Below are 7,500 nucleotides of genomic sequence, written 5' to 3' on the forward strand. Positions count from 1 at the left end.
CATTAGTCCAAATCCTTGCATAGAAATATCAATATTTTATTAATCTAAGTTCATGTAATTTTTTTTTGTTCAATCGTTGAGAGGAAAAAGATCTTTTAGATCTCTTTCCTTTTTTTTTAATTCCCGAATATCGTAATCTTTCTAGTCTTACTCCCTAGATAGTATATACCTTCCTTATTTTTTGATTATTTGTATATTTATGTTCCCTAAGTAGATTATCTTGAGCCATGTATACATTGCCTTGGTCTAAGCTAAAAAAAAGAGTATTTAGAAAACTAATCAATGATGACCCTCCATGGATTCGCCTATATAAGCTGCAGCTAAAGTTGCAAAAATAAGAGCTTGAATACCACTTGTAAATAATCCAAGGAACATAACAGGTATAGGAACTACTAAAGGTACTAAAGAAACAAGAACAACAACTACTAATTCATCAGCTAATATATTTCCGAAAAGTCGAAAACTAAGTGATAAGGGTTTTGTGAAATCTTCTAAGATGTTAATGGGTAAAAGGATTGGAGTTGGTTGAATGTATTTACCGAAATAACTTAATCCTTTTTTGCTAAGACCCGCATAAAAATATGCTACTGATGTGAGTAAAGCTAAAGCAACAGTAGTATTTATATCATTTGTGGGTGCGGCTAACTCTCCGTGAGGTAACTGTATGATTTTCCAAGGTAAAAGAGCTCCTGACCAATTCGAAACAAAAATAAATAGAAACATAGTTCCAATAAAGGGAACCCATGGACCATATTCTTCGCCAATCTGAGTTTTGCTCACGTCTCGAATGAATTCAAGGACATATTCGAAGAAATTCTGACCGTCAGTAGGAATGGTTTGTGGATTACGAACAGCTATAATGGCTGAACCTAATAAGATAGCAATTACAACCCAAGAAGTAATAAGTACTTGGGCATGGACTTGGAAACCTCCTATTTGCCAATACAAGTGTTGGCCGACTTCCACACCAGATATATCGTATAACCCTTTTTGTGTGTTGATAGAACATAATAGAATATTCATATTGCCCTCTGAAAGAAATAGAACTGTAAAACAAATTATTTTGATTCGACTGTCTTTTTTTTTACTTGCCTTGAGTTGTCTATTTTTGATACCAATTTATTACATTACAATATCCCTAGTTTTTTTTATCTCTTTTGTGCGATTCGGGAATAGTAACCAATTCCCGAAATCTATGGAGTTCCCCCCAAAATTGATTTATCTTATTATTAATCAAGAATTTCGTATAGAGCTAGAACGACCCTCCGAAATTGCAAATACTAATTTGTTAAGAATTAATCGGATTGAAGCTATAGCATCATCATTCGCTGGAATCGAAATATCTGCGAGATCGGGGTCACAATTTGTATCAATTAAACAAATAGTTGGAATTCCCAACGTGATACATTCTTGAAGAGCCCGATATTCTTCTTGTTGATCAACGATTATTACAATATCGGGTAACCCCGTCATATATTTAATCCCGCCCAGATATGTTTGCAAGTGAGATAATTGTCTCTTCAACATAGCGGCATCCCTTTTCGGAAGACGGTTGAGTCCCCCCGTCTTTTGTTCCGTTCTCAAGTCCCTGAACTTATGAAGTCTCGTTTCTGTAGTAGACCAATTTGTTAACATCCCCCCGAGCCATTTTTTATTAACATAATGACACCGAGTCCTTGTTGCAGCCCGGGCTACTGAATCCGCTGCTTTATTTTTGGTACCAACAATTAAGAATTGTTTGCCCCTAGTTGCTGCATCAAAAACTAAATCACAAGCTTCTGATAAAAAACGAGCAGTTTGAGTAAGATTTATAATATGAATACCTTTACGTTTTGCAGAGATATAAGGTGCCATTCTAGGATTCCATTTCCTAGTACCATGACCAAAATGAACTCCTGCCTCCATCATCTCTCCCAAATGGATGTTCCAATATCTTCTTGTCATTTCTCCCCCCACTTCCTCGCTTTTTTTTCTTAAAAAAAGAGACGAGCTGAAATAGAAATAAATAATTGTTCCCATGGAACCTTATCCTCTACCTCGACCGGGGATTGACTGTTGATACACAATCCAAGCCATTAATTTTTTTCTATTCGTTATTATCTTATTACCAAATTAACGCGGCTAGTTAACAGGATGACTCCACTTTTATGAATCATTAAATCCTAGAAATGCTTGTTCTGATGTATCATGTAAATTCGTTGAAATGAAAAAAATCAAATAATTCTTTGTGGTGGAACAAAATATCTCTCATTTCCCCCTCGAAAATTTTTTTTGGGGGGGGTTCTAAAGGAATATTGTTATGTTGCCTCGAACGGTGCGCTAATTCTCTGAATCCGGTACCAACTGGTATCATTCCTCCTAGAACAACGTTCTCTTTCAAACCTCTCAACCAATCGATACGACCTCGGAGGGCGGCTTTTGCTAAAACTCGAGCAGTTTCTTGAAAACTTGCTTCCGATATGAAACTTTGAGTATTTAGAGATGCTTTCGTTATTCCCAATAATACGGCTCGGTAACAGATCGCTTCTTCCAAAGCACGCCCTGTTCGTTCCGCTCGTAACAACCCAATGAGTTCTCCAGGTGAAAAAACATTAGACATTCCATCTTCTGAAACCAAGACTTTTGATGTTATTTGACGTACAATAATTTCGATATGTCTATTATGGATCTCCACCCCCTGGGATCGATAAACCTTTTGGATCTTATTAACCAAAGAGATACGACTTTGCACTATCGTTAGTTCAGAACCAATCAAAAATCCCCAAGGAATTCCAAGAATTCTTGTTATACGCTCGTTCCAACCCTCAATTCTCTTTTCTAGGCTCATCGATATTGAATCAATCGAACGCACTTCTAATACTTGTTCGACTTTTGGAAGACCCTGCGTTATATCACCAGATCGTGATTTTTCATATATAAATGTAACTAAAGTATCTCCTTCGTAAAGCATTTCGCCATAATGGCGATGAACAGTTGCTCCTGAAGTGGCCAAATAAGGCTTAGCTAATCTTATTACTACAGAATCAACTTCAACAATTATAATTTGACCCGATTTTAGGTGTGGTCTATTTTTGGCTATACATACATTTTCAAAAAAAAAATGTCCAAGACTAATTCTTGTTCTTGTAGGTGTTTCTTCACAATAATTATTGTGATAATTATGATGCAGAAAATGCCAATTCAAATTAAATGTATTGAAAACGATGTTACTGCATGGATCGGAATTGAAAATCCCCCCGTTTTCATCCATTAAATAATATTTAAGTACTTGAAAAGTCTGTTTTAAATTGTCAAGTTGCAAATATTTAGTTAGGGAGATCGGATTATGAGTTATTAAGTCATAAAATGAATAAAAATTCACAATTTGAGGGGCCGCCCCTAAAGGTCCTAACGAATTCCTAATTGAAATTAGAGGATCCTTTTTACTTGATTCTTTTATGACATTATAATCTTTTACATCGTTGAATAGATCCATTTGCAAACAATTCGATGCTGACAAAATTATCAAAGATTGGCGTTCCTTATTTCTATTGAACAACGTACGAATAGTTCCTTGATTTTGACTCGGAGATTGTGGAACCCTTGTCTTGGAATAAATAGAAAAAAATGGATTGATATTCGTGCGATCTGACTCATTATTAAAGATCAATCCTGAACCTGACGGATCTTTCCTTTTTCTCATATACGCAGTATCGGATTTCCCTAAGTCTATTCGTAGGAAATTTCGAACCAGACCATTTGTACTTACTTCAACAAAGGAAGCGCGCGCGTCTTCGATAGAAGAGCTTTTTTTGTCTCGGTCCCAATTCAACAATAAACAAGTCCGAACTAATTGAATGCTTGTGCCAGAAATTCCCCGAATTGGTTTTCCATTTCCATAAAGTATATAATTGACAACTCTAAGCTCCAGATTATCCCTTTCTTGCAATAGATCCTGTGGGAAAAGTTTTACTAAATTGATACCGTCGGCTAGTTCATATATGATTACAGGTCGAACAAAAACAAAATACTTTTTCTTGGTAGGTGTGATCCACTGGACATAAATCCAATTTTTCGATTTTTTTGATTTCTTAGAATTTTTTTATTACTCTTTCTGGTGGTATCAAGATGCCATTGTGTCGGGATATCTTATCCATCTCTCCAGGAAAATGTATATCTCCAGAAAATATTTTGAGTTCAATCCTTTTTTTTTTTTTCTCCACTCGGACCAATCCACCTACTCGGCTTCTTATACTTAAAGTTAGTCGTGTAGCTACTCCAATGATACTATTGTTCCGTACCATTATGGAAGAAGATTCTGGTAAAATATGCACTTCCTCGGGAATGAAAAAAAATCGATCCACTTTCATTTGCATTTGGTATTTTGGCTTAAAGTCTTTGACTCCTCGATACTCAATCAAATCCTCTTTTTTGAGGATTGAATGCACCCCTATAGTCCCATATTTAGTAATTCCTGAACTATTTCTTCTGTATTGAGGATCATCGAAAAAAGCAAGAATACTATTTCTACGAAAAAGACCATTTATGGGTATTTCAATCGAAATACCGGAAGGGGGTCGTAGTTCTTTTTCTCGTTCTTGAAGTGATTCAAATTGAATGATGAATCCATTTCTTCGCCTCTTTGCCAATAAATCAGAATTACCGTGGAAAATAGCAGGATATGTGAGATTAGATTGACCCGTACATAGGATTGGATTAAGTTCTGAATAATCAGGAATTCCGCTTTCGTTTTTACCAGAGAGATCCGGACCATAAAATTTTTGTCCCACTTTATCATTATTTACTGAAAGGCTAGAAATATATCTTCTTTCGACACAAAGAGAATGAACGTTAATTTGATCTTGATCCTTGTAGAGTGAAAAAGGGACTACACTGCATCCGCACGAACCTCCTGATAATATCCATAAATGACTTGTTTTTGGTAAGAGATGGACATTACTATATGTAAATTCGGGTGCATGGTACACGTCGGTACTCCAATGCATTTCTCCCTCTGAGTCAGAATAAATATGTTTTCGAACTCTCTCTTTTAAATTAAGAGTGTATGTTCCCGCGCGAATCTCAGCAATCACTTGTTCTGATTCTACATATTGATCATTTTGAACTAAAAGTAAACTTTTTGGTGGAATAGTGACGTTATGTATAATATCCTCACTCTCAATAGTTACATACAAGTCTATATAACATAAAAAAGCAGGATGCCCATGGCGTGTACGTGTGGGATGAACCAAATTCTCATTGAATTTGATTTTGCCATTAGAAGAAGCTCGTATATGTTCTGCAGTCCCCCCTGTGAATACTCCGCCGGTATGAAAAGTTCTTAATGTTAGTTGAGTACCCGGTTCTCCAATAGATTGACCCGCAATAATACCTACGGCTTCTCCCAATTCTACCAGGTCCCCGTGAGTAGGACTTCGTCCATAACATAATCGGCAGATCCAAGATGTACTCCTACAAGTAAAGGGAGTCCGAATAGATATTGGTTGGGTTTGAAAGGTTATGAATCGATTAATAAGTCCAATACCAATATCTTGATTTCGAACACCAATGCATCGCGGGCCCATATATATATCGTCCGCTAATACACGACCAATTAATGTTTGGATAAAAATTCTTTCCGGAATCATCCTATTTCCAGGACTCACTAAAATCCCTCGGATGGTTCCACAATCGGTTCTACGTACAACAATGTGTTGAACTACTTCAACAAGTCTACGTGTAAGATATCCAGCATCCGATGTTCGTACAGCAGTATCCACAACTCCTTTCCGCGCTCCGTAGCAAGAAATTATATATTCCGTTAAGGACAGCCCCTCACGTAAATTGCTTTGAATGGGTAAATCAATCATTTGTCCTTGTGGATCTGACATTAATCCTCTCATACCTACTAATTGGTGTACTTGAGATGCATTTCCTCGAGCTCCCGAAAAAGACATTATATGGACTGGATTAAAAGGGTCAGTCATCCTAAAATTAGGATTCATTTCTTGTCGCAAATATTCACTTGTAGCATACCATATCTCAATGGACTGGCGTAATTTTTCTACTGCGTGTACGTTTCCATAATGATGGTGTTTTTCCAAAATCAAACTTTGTTGTTCAGCATCTTGGACTAGCCATCCCTTAGAAGGGATTGTTAAAAGATCATCAATTCCTAATGAAATGGATGTAGCAGTGGCCTGCTGGAACCCCAGAGTCTTTAGTTGATCCAGGATGTGTGATGTATATGCCATTCCGAAGTGATCTATTAATCTGCTAATAAGTCGTTTAATGGCAGTTCCATCTATCACTTTATTGTGAAAGACCAGATCGGCCCGTTCCGCCATAAGTACCTCCATATTACGCTGAGTGGGGTTCGACAATAGGTTTGAGTTAATGATTAGAAAACTTCCTTTTCTCGATCTTGATTCGCGTAGAAATTCAGGACCTATGGTCCTAGTTGAACCGGAGAGAACAAAATTCATACCGGTGTCATATAATTACTTAGCTGAGTGAGATACCAGAGGATTAGGTACCATATGAGCAGGCCCGGCAAAATCCTTGTATAGCCTCTTCGATTTCTCGATAAAGAGAAATATGACCAACAGTGGTTCGAATGTATATACAAAGAATTTCTTTTTTTATACTTTTTACTATTAGATAGTACCCATAAATCTCATGATGGGTACCCAAAGATTCATAGTGAACTTCGATAGGGGCTTCTCTTGAAGCAATAACGCGTTGATCTAGTCGCCATCGGAGCCACAAAGGACTATCTAAATTGATCCTTTTCTGGCGATAAGCTCCAATTGCATCATAGGAATTACAAAAAAAGGGTTCTTTCGTATATTTATAGTTATTATTGTAAATTTTTGCATTTTTATGATTTTTGCGATTAGATGGATTATACCGATTTGCACAAATACCTCGGCGATTCCCGCTCGTTAATACATAGAGTCCAATAAGCATATCTTGAGTTGGTACAGAAATGGGATCCCCAATAGCTGAAGACAGGAGATTCATATGAGAAAACATAAGTAAACGCGCCTCTGCTTGAGCCTCCAAAGATAAAGGTACATGAACAGCCATTTGATCCCCATCAAAGTCTGCATTGAATCCCTTACAAACTAATGGATGTAAACAAATAGCACGTCCTTCCACTAAAATAGGTTGGAAGGCCTGGATGCCTAATCTATGCAGAGTAGGCGCTCTATTTAGCAATACGGGATGCCCCTGCATAACTTCCTGAAGTATTTCCCATACAATGGGTTCTTTTTCCCGAATTTTACTCTTAGCAACTCCTATGTTCGAAGCAAAATGTTGTCGAATTAGACCACGAATTAAAAATGTCTGGAAAAGCTCTATTGCGATTTCGCGAGGCAATCCACATCGATGTAATGAAAGTGAAGGCCCTACAACAATCACAGAACGTCCTGAATAATCGACCCGTTTGCCAAGCAGAGTCTCCCGAAATCTTCCCTCTTTGCCTTCAATTACATCGGAAAACGACTTGTAAACCTT

The sequence above is a fragment of the Cucumis melo genome, unplaced genomic scaffold (genome assembly GCF_025177605.1).
Source record: "Cucumis melo cultivar AY unplaced genomic scaffold, USDA_Cmelo_AY_1.0 utg001666l, whole genome shotgun sequence".
In the NCBI taxonomy this organism is placed as follows: domain Eukaryota; kingdom Viridiplantae; phylum Streptophyta; class Magnoliopsida; order Cucurbitales; family Cucurbitaceae; genus Cucumis; species Cucumis melo.